Source organism: Physeter macrocephalus, chromosome 3 (assembly GCF_002837175.3).
Source record: "Physeter macrocephalus isolate SW-GA chromosome 3, ASM283717v5, whole genome shotgun sequence".
Taxonomy (NCBI): domain Eukaryota; kingdom Metazoa; phylum Chordata; class Mammalia; order Artiodactyla; family Physeteridae; genus Physeter; species Physeter macrocephalus.
The window spans coordinates 3,654,890-3,668,134 of NC_041216.1; positions in this window are offsets into that span (position 1 = coordinate 3,654,890).

A 13,245-nucleotide genomic window follows, 5' to 3' on the forward strand; every position below is an offset into this window, starting at 1 on the left:
ACACCGGGTACAAATCTGATTAAAACATTTATATTCATAAACATAGAGTGAAAATGTCAACCAGATCAAAATGGTGTCATCAAAATGTCTGGCACAACCTCCCTACTAATAAAAAGAAAAGGAATTACTTGGCTAGTGCATGTTTTTCCTATCACGATAGCAAACACATGAAAGATAGATAAGGTCTGATAGTAGTGAGGGTGTAGAAAAATGGCAGGCTCACAAACCATGGTGGGAGCATAAAAGAGGTTACAAACTTCTCAGAAAGTGGTTTGATACATTTTTGGAGTGGTATTTAAATGCACATACTACTGAACAAAGGACTCCTCTTCCGGGGATGGATCCTGCAGAAATAATAGCAAAAGCACCTTAAGATGCATATTCAGTGGCATCCACTGTTTATGTAATCCTAACACATCCAAAGCAGTCCAGTCTTTACATGGAGTCACCTTAAAAGATGTTCAGCAATCATGGATGGACCTAGAGATCATCATACTAAGTGAAGTAAGCCAGACAGAGAAAGACAAATATTATATGATATCACTTCTATGTGGAATCTAAAAAATGATACAAATGAATCTATACACAAAACAGAAACAGACTCACAGACATAGAAAACAAACTTATGGTTACCAAAGGGGAAGGGGAGTGGGAGGGATAAATGAGGAGTATGAGATTAACAGATGCATGCTACTGTATATAAAACAGATAAACAACAAGGATTGACTGCATAGCACAGGAACTATATCCAGTATCTTGTAATAAACTATAATGGAAAAGGGCTTCCCTGGTGGCGCAGTGGTTAAGAATCCGCCTGCCAACTCAGGGGACACAGGTTCGAGCCCTGGTATGGCAAGATCCCACATGCCGCGGAGCAACTAGGCCGATGCGCCACAACTACTGAGCCTGCGCTCTAGAGCCCGCGAGCCACAATTACTGAAGCCCGCGCGCCTAGAGCCCGCGGTCCGCAACAAGAGAAGCCACCGCAATGAGAAGTCCGCGCACTGCAACGAAGAGTAGCCTCCGCTCACTGCAACTAGAGAAAGCCCGTGCGCAGCAGCGAAGATCCAACGCAGCCAAAATAAATGAATGAATGAATAAATAAATAAACTTAATTTAAAAAAGAGGAGTCTTTATGTACTGATCAAAGAAATCCACGATATGTTGACATGTTGAAGAAAAGCAGATTGGGTGTATGGTGGCAGGGAGAGAGAGAGCTTGAGAGAGAAAACATTTTTAAGAGGTGGGAGTCTGGATGCTACTTACTATTTTGTTTTTCACAAAAAACAATAAAAAATAAAAGCAAACGTGAACCTTTAGAGCTGAGGAGTCTCCTTTCCATCAACAGAGAGGAAACTCCTTGACTACCCTGGGTTGTGACAGTTGGGGCTAGAAGTGTTGCCTTCTGAGCTGGGAATCAGCGGAAACCATTGGCGAGGCAACGGTCTGGCCGCTCAAGGCTCTCACTTTTGCCTCTGTCGTTCACAGCTCAGCATCACTCCCACTAGCATGATGATTGCCTTGGACACCTCTGCCAAAATCCTCCAGCGCATCCTGCAGTGAGAGTTCACAGAACAGAATGTGTGAGCTGGAAGGAATCGTGTCCATTACTTCTCAAAGCAAACTCATGAAGAGCCTATTTCATAGTGGACCCTTGTGGGGCACACATAGAGGACACAGCAATGGGGCAGACACAGTCCCTGCCCTCACGGAGTTTACAATCTAGTGGGGGAGACTGAAAAGTCCACGGGTCATTCCAATGCCATAGGACACACCCTGCCTTGGGAAACGTGCTGGAAGGTGTTGGAGGGGAACACCTAACACAGGGAAGGCTTCCAGAAGGGGATGGTGCTCAACTAGACTCGATACTGAGCTCAATGAACAATGACCTTGGTGGCAGCACGGGAACTAAGTGGCTCCATGTGGCTGTATTGCAGGGTGCTTGAGGCAGGACTGCAGGGGAAGGTGAGAGAGTGTCCAGTGGGTAAGGACGGCCAGATCACAAAAGTTGCTTTATAACAGTTACAGTAGGAATTTGGTCTGTATCCTGAAGTCCATGGGGAGCCATTCAAGATTCATTTTTGGTTTGTTTTTTCAGTTTTTTAATTGAGGTATAATTGACATATAACATTATATTAATTTCAGGTGTACAACATGATATGTTTGCCCCCAAGACAAAACTCATTTAAGAATTTTAAGCATTGGACTTCCCAGGTGGCGCAGTGGTTAAGAATCCACCTGCCAACGGAGGGGACACGGGTTCGATCCCTGGTCCGGGAAAATCCCACATGCCGCAGAGCAACTAAGCCCGTGTGCCACCACTACTGAAGCCTGTGTGCCTAGAGCCCGTGCTCCGCAATAGGAGAAACCACTGCAATGAGAAGCCCGTGCACCACAACGAAGACCCAATGCAGCCAAAAAATAAATAAAATTTTTTAAAAATTAAAAAAAATTTTTTTTAATTAAAAAAAAGAACTTTAAGCAGGGAACTAACATGACTGAATTTGCTTGGAGAGACCACACTGGCTAAAATTTGCAGGGGCGTGGTAGGCAGAATAATGGCTTCCCAAAGTTTTCTGCATCCTAACCTCTGGAACCTGTGAATATGTTACATTACGTGGCCAAAGGGATTTTGCAGGCATGATTAAATTAATGCTCTTGAGATGAGGAGATTATCCTAGATTAGCCGATGGGCTCTATGTAAACACAAGCATTTTTAAAAGTGGAAGTGGGGGGAGGGCAGGAGGGAGAGGCAGAGGAGATTTGCTATGGAAGAATGATAAGAAAGATGTATCATGGCTGGCCGTGAAAAATGGAAAAGGAGGGCCATGAGCCAAGGAATATAGGAAGCCTTTATTTTTTTATTTTTTAAATAATGAATTGGGTCCTATTTATTTATTTAACTACTCTTTAGTGGGGTGCGGCGGACTTATCATGGCAGCTTCTCTTGCTGCGTAGCACAGGCCATAGGCACGCGGGCCTCAGTAGTTGTGGCATGCAGGCTCAGTAGTTGTGGCTCACGGGCTTAGTTGCTCTGCGGCATGTGGGATATTGCCGGACCAGGGATCGAACCCGTGTCTCCTCCATTGGCAGGCGGATTCTTAACCACTGCGCCACCAGGGAAGTCCTAGGAAGCCTTTAGAAGGTAGAAAAGTAAAGGAAATAGACTCTCCTCTAGAGTCTCTGGAAGGGAAGACGGCCATGCTCACATCTTGATTTTAGCCCAGTGTCGGACTTCTGACCCACAGAACTTTGAGATCACAGACTTGTGTGGTTTTAGACCACTACGTTTGAGGTAATTTGTTACAACAGCAATAAGAACTAATAATACAGATTTGGTGCTGCTGTAGCAGATACCTGAATAAGTGGAAGTGACTTTGGAATTGGACTGTGGGAAGAGGCGGGAAAAACTCTGAGGGGTATGAATGAAAAAAACGGAGATCACCTTGGACAGAACTTAGTAGAAATATGGAGACTAATGACTCTGCCAGTGAGGACTCAGAAAGAAGCATGGCAGAGAAAACATAAATCGACTTGCAGGATAACTAAATCAGCATGAACAGACTTGGTAGCAATATGAATGCTAGAGGTGCTGCCTGTGAGGCCTCAGGCTCAGAAGGAGATGAGGAACATGTCATTGGAAACTGGAGGAAAGGGTGATACCCAGTGGCAAAAAAAAAAAAAAAACCCCAAACCTTAGGACTGTGTGCCCTGCAGTTCTGTGGAAAGCAGAACTTATCAACAATGAACTTGGATATTTAGCTGAGGAGATTTCCAAGCAAAGAGTTGAAGGGTTTCTTGCCACTTGCCTGGTTTCTTGCCACTTATGGTAAAATGAGAGGGGAAACAGATAAATTGAAAGAAGAACTGACCAACAAAAAAGAACCAGGACTTGATGATTTGGGGAATTCTCAGCCTATCTAAATTGCACATGATATTAAAATGAAGAGATTCATTGCCAGGAAAGCTGCTTGAGGGGAAAAGCTGAGGATGTGCTGGACATTCTTTTGTTAATTTCTCTGAAAGATCCAAAGATTTGCATATTCAGCCAGATAAAGGCTTTTTGGAGAGATTTAAGTATGTGACCCACAGATTCCCCTCAGCTATCTCAACAAAAGCCAAAAATAGAAATGAAACGATCTAGGGAAGATCTGTGGAGGGGCCTCTTGTCTAATGGAGTGAATTCTTGGGACTTACATGAGATACCTACAAGGTTCTTGAGAATTTTATACCAGGAGAAACAGTGGAACTTGGACTGAAAGGGACAGAGAGGATGAAATGAAAGAAGACTACATGACTCCCAAAATTCTACAGGCAAGAAACAGGCTGATAAGACTAGCCTTGAAACAGGTGCTATCTTTCAAGAAAAAAGAAAAATGACTCAGGAAGCAGATCTGTGGGCCGGGAGAGCTGAGCCTTGAGCTGCAGAGTATTATTCCTAGGCCTTGAAACTTACTGGAGTTTGTCCAACTTAATTTTGAAATTACTTGGGACTGGTGATTCCTTTATGTCTTCTTTTTCTCTCTTTTTGCACACGAATATCTATAACTGTTACCTTATGCCAGTAGCACCATTCTATTTGGGGAGCAGAGAACTTGTTTTCTAGTTTCACAGGTCCACAGATGGAGAGAAACTTCACTAGATTATACTGAGTGTCATCCAATACCTAACAAACACAGACAATTTCAGTGGTGAGACTTGGGACTTCTGAGCTGATGAGATTTTGGAAACTTTTTGGAATGAGGTGAATGTATTTTTCATGTAAGACAGACATATTTGGAGGGCAGAGAGACGACTATGGTAGGTAAAATAAGAGCTCTCATGTCCACATCCTAATCCCCAGAATCTGTGAATTTGTTACACTACATGGCAGGAGGATCTTTGTAGATATAATGAAGTTAAGTATCTTGAGATGGAGAGATTACCCTAGATTATACGTGGGTCCAAATGCAATCACGAGGAAATGTGATTTATTTTTAATTAGAGGAAACCAGAAGAGAGAAGCATAGAGAAATTTGACTATGAACGAATGGTCAGAGAGATGTAATTTTTCTGGCTTTGAAGATGGAAGATGGGGTTCATGAACCAAGGAATGTGGGAAGCCTCTAGAAGCCTCTAGAATGTGGAAAAGGCTAGGAAATGGACTCTCCCATAGAGCCTCCAGAAGGGAACACAACAAACAAACAAGGGGTAAAGCTGAGGCAAAGAGTCAAATTCAGACGTGGTTGTAATCCAAGCAAAAGAGGCTGGGGTCCAGAGTTGCAGTGGGGATGTATTGATAAACATATATGAGATATTGTGACTGGAACATGGTGATAATACTTCTGGGTGAGAAGAGAGGGAAGAGTCCAGGCTGACACCCAGATTTTTGGCTTAAGCAACAGGGCAAAGGAACCATTGGCTGTGTGGGCCACACAGGAAGAAGAGCAAGCTTGAGGGCAAGCAGATCATTTCATTTTGGACATATCAAGTTGGTGGTACCTGGGCAACAGCCAAGAAGCAGTTGGATAAGTGCTCTGAGGCTCTGGGGAAAACACAGGTGATAGCTAAAGTCAGTGGAGTGGGTTAGGTGGCCCAAGAAGAACATACGCATTAAGAAGGAAAGGACAAGACAGGACCCTTTGGAGTGGTAAATAAGGGTGTGCAGAGGAAAGAAACCCACAAAGGAGCTTGAGAAGGGACACCTATAGAAAAGCAGGAGGAAAACAAGGAGAATATAGCTCATGGAAGCCAGCACTGGGGTTTACCAATGTTGTACCAGAACTGGGAAAGAATCAGATGCAAGAAATAGGGGGGAATATGGAATCAAGACCAGGATTGGGCAGTTCACAGGAGTCTGGAGGAGCTCTGCTCTGGCTTGAGAAGGAAGTATGGTGGTTGGCGTTTTCTGCTAGGCATGTGACACCAGCCAGAGTCCAGGGGAGCAAACCTACTTAAGGCTGGGGCTCCGCTTAGAATAGGCAGCTGGTTCCAAGAAGGGCTTCTAGCTCCTCTCACTGTGCTGTGGCTGAGACCCGTGCTCCGCTACCCCCACCCCATTCCAGCAGGGAGGAGGGATCATGTTATCTACCCTGCGCTCTGAACATTCGTCCTGTTCCCTGTCTTTGCTTACAAAGTTCCTTCTACCTAAAACAAATATCCAGGGCTTCCCTGGTGGCGCAGTGGTTGAGAATCTGCTTGCCAATGCAGGGGACGTGGGTTCGTGCCCCGGTCCGGGAAGATCCCACATGCTGCGGAGCAACCAAGCCCGTGAGCCACAATTACTGAGCCTGCGCGTCTGGAGCCTGTGCTCCGCAACAAGAGAGGCCGCGATAGTGAGAGGGCCGCGCACCGCGATGAAGAATGGCCCCCGCTCGCCACAACTAGAGAAAGTCCTCGCACAGAAACGAAGACCCAACACAGCCAAAAATAAATAAATAAATAAATAAATTTAAAAAAATTAAAAAATAAAATAAATATCCAAAGCTTGCAGGGCACTGTGCTAAGCACTTCATGGACATCAAGAGGCATTAGTGTTGCCTCTGTTTTACAAACGAGGAAACTGAGGTTCAAAGATGTGAAGTGACTTGCCCAAGGTCACACAATTAGTTTGTGGTAGAATCAGTAACCAAGTTTAGCTGAATACAATTTCTAAGCTGTAATTCTCCAGAAGCTGTGATCTCTCCCTCAGTGACTTCCCACCGTGTTTTATCTTCTCTCTCCATTCCATCTCCCTAGGAATTTTTCTACCTGAGAAAAAGGCTTTTATTCACCTTGTGAAGTTTTCAGCATGGTGTTATGCGGCAGAGAACCACTAGGTGACACCAGAGGACCAGAACCCTGATTTTCTGAAGGCCAGGAGTTGGACTCTCCCAGAGAGGGAGGAATGGGTGGGGAAGGGGGCGTGACCTTTTCTTCTTGACCCAAATCCACATCTCTTTCCCATCAGAATTGCAGAGAAAGCATCAGGGATTGGTAGATTAGAGATTAGAGGTCCGAGTATTGTAAACTGGCGTGGCACAGGCCTCAAGTCTAAATTCACTAAGAGGAATTTCCCTGGTGGCTCAATGGTTAAGAATCCGCCTGCTAATGCAGGGGACACGGGTTCGAGCCCTAGTCCAGGAAGATTCTACATGCCGCAGAGAAACTAAGCCCGTGCACCACAACAACTGAGCCTGCGCTCTAGAGCCCGTGAGCCACAACTACTGAAGCCCGAGTGCCACAAATACTGGAGCCCGCGCGTCTAGAGCCGGTGCTCCCAACGAGAGAAGCCACCGCAATGAGAAGGTCGCGTACCGCAACGAAGAGTAGCCCCCGCTCTCTGCAACTAGAGAAAGCCCTCGCGCAGCAAAGAAGACCCAACGCAGCCAAAAATAAATTCACAAATAAATAAATTTTAAAAAAGAAGGGCTAGGAGCAGCAAAATAAAAGCGATGGCAGGCTTGCGGCGGGGCTGGATTTCATTCCACTCCCTGCTCTGTCATCCACTTTTGTGCAGAGCTCAAATTGCACAGCCATACACGGTGATCTTAGTGGAAAAGGGAGGAAATGCATATTACTGGTACCTACCATAACCAGAAACAGGGGAAACCCAGCTGAGCATCCTTGGGGAAATCACTTCATTCCTCTAAGCCTCAGTCTTCTTTTCATAAAATGGGAATAATCAAGGGACCCACCTCATCGAGGGGTTGTGAGGACTTAACAACCAAATGCACATAACACACTAGTACAATATTTGTCATATAGCAAGGGCTCAGTATGTATTATTATAAATATATAATTATATTATAATAATACAAATATATAAATGATAAATGTTCCTAATAAATAGTAGTTTTTAGCTATCCTTTTAATGATTTTGTCACTTAATTAATTCCTCACACTATAGGCCTGACAGATAGTAAGTAGGTCCGTGGGAAATAATAGTGGAAAAAAATTTTTTTTAATGAATTTCAGTCATGTGCTCTGGGCTAATCCAGGTTGTAGAGGCTGGGAATACTTTCTGGAGGTGGAGTCTTTAAGGACCAGCTAAGGATAACCACACCCTCTGTAGTACACAGAACAGTGCCTGGGTATAGAAAAAATGTGCAGTGAATATTTTAGAAAGAAGGAAGGGAAAGAGGATGAATGGAAGGAAGGAAATGAGGGAGGAAGAACAAAAAGAAAGAAAAGCTCAAGGAAATTTTTTGGTTGAGTTAAGCATATCTGAGAAGGAACTACAAATAGGATCCCTAGCAAAATCCTTGCTAGAGAGTTGACATCAACATACCCTTGGCCCCTGTAGTCCTCCAAATTTCCCATAACACAGCCTACAGCATGCTTCTTTTTTATCTGAACCCCCCCACCCCAAGTGTGAGCTCTGTGAAGTGTCTACCTTGTTCAAAGTTATACCTACCCAGTAAAAAGCAGGTGTTCACTAAACAGTTGTTAAATTCCTAAATTGGACTGAGTTCCAGTTCTGGTAACAGTGGAGGAAGTTGTCAGAACATTCAACAAAAAAACTGAATTATGGAACAGGAAAGTGACCAAAAGCAGGCATAAACTGAAGGAGGATTCAGCATTTAAAATAAGGGAGCCACGCTAGATGTGGATTTTCTGCCAAAGGTATTTCTCAATCTTCACAGCTTAGGGAAACTAAAATTCAAACAGAAATCCAGAATCCTACTGGTTTGATGAATCAGAGGACAGAGTTCAGAGTTGCCACAATGCCTAAAAATGTAGGGGAAAACCCCAGAAACAAAAGAGCCAAAAGGAGGGATGGCCCAAAATTTGTACATAAACTGCCTTCTAATCCTTGGCTAACTTCTGAATTGCACATGCACAAACAAGACTCCAAGTACCCCACGGAGAAATCCATAATGAAGGATGAGAGAACTGAGCAAAGATTTTAGCTGCTGTCCACTGCAAGAAAGACAGTTTGGAGTTTAAATTATGCCAGGTTAGAAATGCTTGGTAAATACCCAGGATTCTATTAAAATCCCAGAAAGACCACAGCTTAGGAAAAACCTCTATATCCTATAACTAAGAGATATATCCTAGATCTAGGAGCAAAACCAAAAGTAGACTTACCCCAACAAAGAGTAAAAGCTAACATCTGTAGGTTCAGGATGATCCACCAGTAAGTTAACTGTTGGCTGAAAAATATTTTGACACTCTGACACTCTTCAGAGGAATATTACAAAATTCAGAGTCTCTATAGCACATCATTCATGTCCAGTATAATATGTTCACACATGTACAGTATATATATATATATATATATATATATATATATATATATATATATATGTATATATATTTATATATATATAACAAAACCAATAAAATGTGATTCATAGTCAAATAGAAAAATAAGTCAATACAAACAGAGCCATACAGAAATAGAGACACAGATGTACAGAACAAACATATGGACACCAAGGGGGGAAAGTGGCGGGGGTGGTGGTGGGATGAACTGGGAGATTGGGATTGACATATGTACACTAATATGTATAAAATAGATGACTGAGAAGAACCTGCTCTATAAAAAATAAATAAAATTCAAAAATTCAAAAAAAAAAAAGAAACAGAGCTATAGACAATCCAGATATTGGAATTAGCACCCAAGAACTTTAAAATAACCATGAAAATATAAGTTTAATAGTCTACAAGAAAAGATGGATTTTATATTAGGTAAAAAAATGAGGAAGTTCAGGAGAGACTTGGAAACAGTAGAAAAGAACCAAATGGAAAGCCTAGAAATAAAAAATACAATATCTGAAAATTTAAAATATATTGGATGTATTAATAGCAGATTTGACACAACTAAAGAAATAATCCATACATGTAAGACAAGATAATAGGAATCAAGCAGCCTGAATCAGAGAAAAATAAAAGATTGGGAAAAAATAATCACAAACTTCATGACCCATGGGACACTATTGAAGGGTCCAATATATGTATAATTAGAGTTCCAGAAAGATTAGAGATTATGAGAAATAACAAATTTTTGAGGAAATATTGCTAACAAATTTCTAAATTTATTTAAAAAAAACAAAACACAGCAATCTATATATACAGGAGGCTCAGAAACACAAAGTATGATAAGTACAAATCAAACTACATCAGAATACATAATAGTCAAACTATTGAAAACTTAAAAATAAAGAAATAACTTAAAAGTGGCCAGAGATTTTCATAAAACATATTACATACAGGGAAACAACTATAAAAATGACAACTGAGTAGTCACTAGAAACAGTGGAGCCCAGATGACACTGGAGCAATATCTTTAAAGTGCTAAAACAAAACAAACAAAAAAAACCCCTGCAAATCTAGAATTCAAGGTCCAATGAAAATATATTTCAAAAATGAAGACAAAATGAAGAAATTTCAGTTAGATTGAAGTTGAATTTGTCACCAAAGACCCAAATGTGTGAAATGATGTAGAAGAGACTTCAGCTTGAATGGAAATTATACAAAATGTCACTTTGGATTTACACAAAAGAAGGAAGAGCACTGGAAATGGTAAATATGTTGATAAACATGAAGTATATTATTTTTTACTTTCTAAATTATTTAGAAGTCAGTGGGGGCCTCCTTGGTGGCGCAGTGGTTAAGCATCCACCTGCCAGTGCAGGGGACACGGGTTCGAGCCCTGGTCCGGGAAGATCCCTCATGCCGCGGAGCAACAAAGCCCGTGAGCCACAACTACTGAGCCCACGTGCTGCAACTACTGAAGCCTGTGCGCCTAGAGTCCGTGCTCTGCAACAAGAGAAGCCACCGTGGTGAGAAGCCCACGCACCGCAACAAAGAGTAGCCCCTGCTCTCTGCAACTAGAGAAAAGCCCACAAGCAGCAAGGAAGAACCAACACAGCCAAAAAATAAATAAATAAATTTATTTAAAAAAAAAAAAGTCAGTGGACTTTTGGAGAGTGATGTCAGCAAGATGGTGCAATAGGAAGTCCAGACCTTGCTCCCCAACAAAGACACAGACTTAACAACAATATACAGTTCAGAACGCCTTTATGAGAACTCAAGAAACCAGTTAAGAAGTCACGGTACCCCAGGCAAATGCAAAGCCAAGAACAGCCATGTTGAAACAGTAATAGAAGATAGTACCTAAACTATTTGTGGAATTTAATTCTAAAAATACAAACGTTATAGATTCTTATGAAGATAAGATATTTTTATTTCTCTTGGAAAAAAGGTCAATGGACTTCTTAAAGCAAAAAATAATAACAACATATTGTCCGGTTTATAACATATGTAGAAGTAAAATATACAACAAAAACAGTACAATGAACAGGAGGGGTGGCAGTGAAATTATACTGTCGTAAGGTTCTTACATTATACATGAGGTGGTATAATATTACTTCTAAGTAGACTGTGATAACATAGAGGTGCATATTGTAAATCCCCACAGCAATCACTAATAAAAGAATACAAAGAGATATCATTAAACTGCCAGTAGAGGGGCTTCCCTGGTGCGCAGTGGTTAAGGATCCGCCTGCCAATGCAGGGGACATGGGTTTGAGCCCTGGTCTGGGAGGATCCCACATGCCGCGGAGCAACTAAGTCCGTGCGCCACAACTACTGAGCCTGTGCTCTAGAGCCCGCGGGCCACAACTACTGAGCCCACGTGCCGCAACTACTGAAGCCCGCGTGCCTACAGCCTGTGCTCCATAACAAGAGAAGCCATCACAGTGAGAAGCTTGAGCACCGCAATGAAGAGTAGCTCCCACTTGCTGCAACTAGAGAAAGCCCACGCGCAGCAATGAAGACCCAAAGCAGCCAAAAAACAAAAAAAGGATGTCATGCAAACTCTAAACACATGAAAGCTGGAGTGACTATATTAATATCCTACAGCCTGTGCTCCATAACAAGAGAAGCCATCACAGTGAGAAGCTTGAGCACCGCAATGAAGAGTAGCTCCCACTTGCTGCAACTAGAGAAAGCCCACGCGCAGCAATGAAGACCCAAAGCAGCCAAAAAAAAAAAAAAAATGATGTCATGCAAACTCTAAACACATGAAAGCTGGAGTGACTATATTAATATCACACAAAATAGCCTTCAAGATGAGGAGTATTACCAAAGATAAAGTGGGTAATTTTATAATGATAAACAGATTAATTAATCAAGAATACATAACAATCCTAAATATCAACACACTTAATAGCAGAACTACAAAATACACAAAACAAAAATATACAAATTGAAATTGAAAATTAGACAAATCTACAATTGTAGCAGGAGATTTTAACACCTCTTTTAAAATAATTGGTAGAATTTACAGACCAACAAAAATGAGTAAGGATATAGAAAATTTGAACAACACTACCAGTCAACTTTGCCTAACTGGCATTTATAAAATCTTGAAAGCAGCAGTTGAAAAAAGCACTACATTACTTCAAGGGAGGAAAAAACAATGTGAATGCTGATTTCTTACCAGAAACCATGAAGTCCAGAAGGAAGTGGCACACTTCTCAAGTGCTGAAAGAAAAGACTATCAACCCAAAATCAGTGAAAATAAACTTCAATAATGAAGGATAAATCTGGACATTGTCAGATAAAGGAAAACTAAAAGGATTTGTTGCCAGCAGGCTTACTGTAAAATAATAGCTAAAGGAAGTTGTCTAAACAAAGAAGAAAGAATTTTTAAAAATGAATCTTGGAACATCAGGAAGGAAATAAAAACATGGTAAGCAAAAATATGGGTAAATACTTCTTTGAGGTTTCTAAGTTGTGTTTGGAGGTTGAAGCAAAAATTATAACACTTTTTGATGTGGTTCTAAGTGTATGTAAAATAAATGTTTAAGATAATTATATTATAAATGCGGAAGAGTAAAAGGACATAAAGAGAGATAAGTTTTATACACTTCCCTCAAACTGATAAAATGGGATGTTATGTATCTGTAACATAATATCTATATAGTTTTGCTATCAAAGTAATGCTAGCTTCATAAAATGAATTTAAAAGTGTTCTCTCCTATTTTCTGGAACAGACTGTTGAGTTCCATATTCTTGCTGATTTTCTGTCGAGTTGTTCTAACAGTTGTTGAGAGAGGGATGTTGAAGTCTCCAACTTAAACTGTGCATTTGTCTATTTCTATTTTTCAATTCTATCAGTTTTTTAAATAACAGCTTTATTGAGATACAATTCACATATCATACAATTCATCTACTTAAAGCATATAATTTTTTTTTTTTTTTTGCAGTACGCAGGCCTCTCACTGTTGTGGCCTCTCCCGTTGCGGAGCACAGGCTCCGGACGTGCAGGCTCAGAGG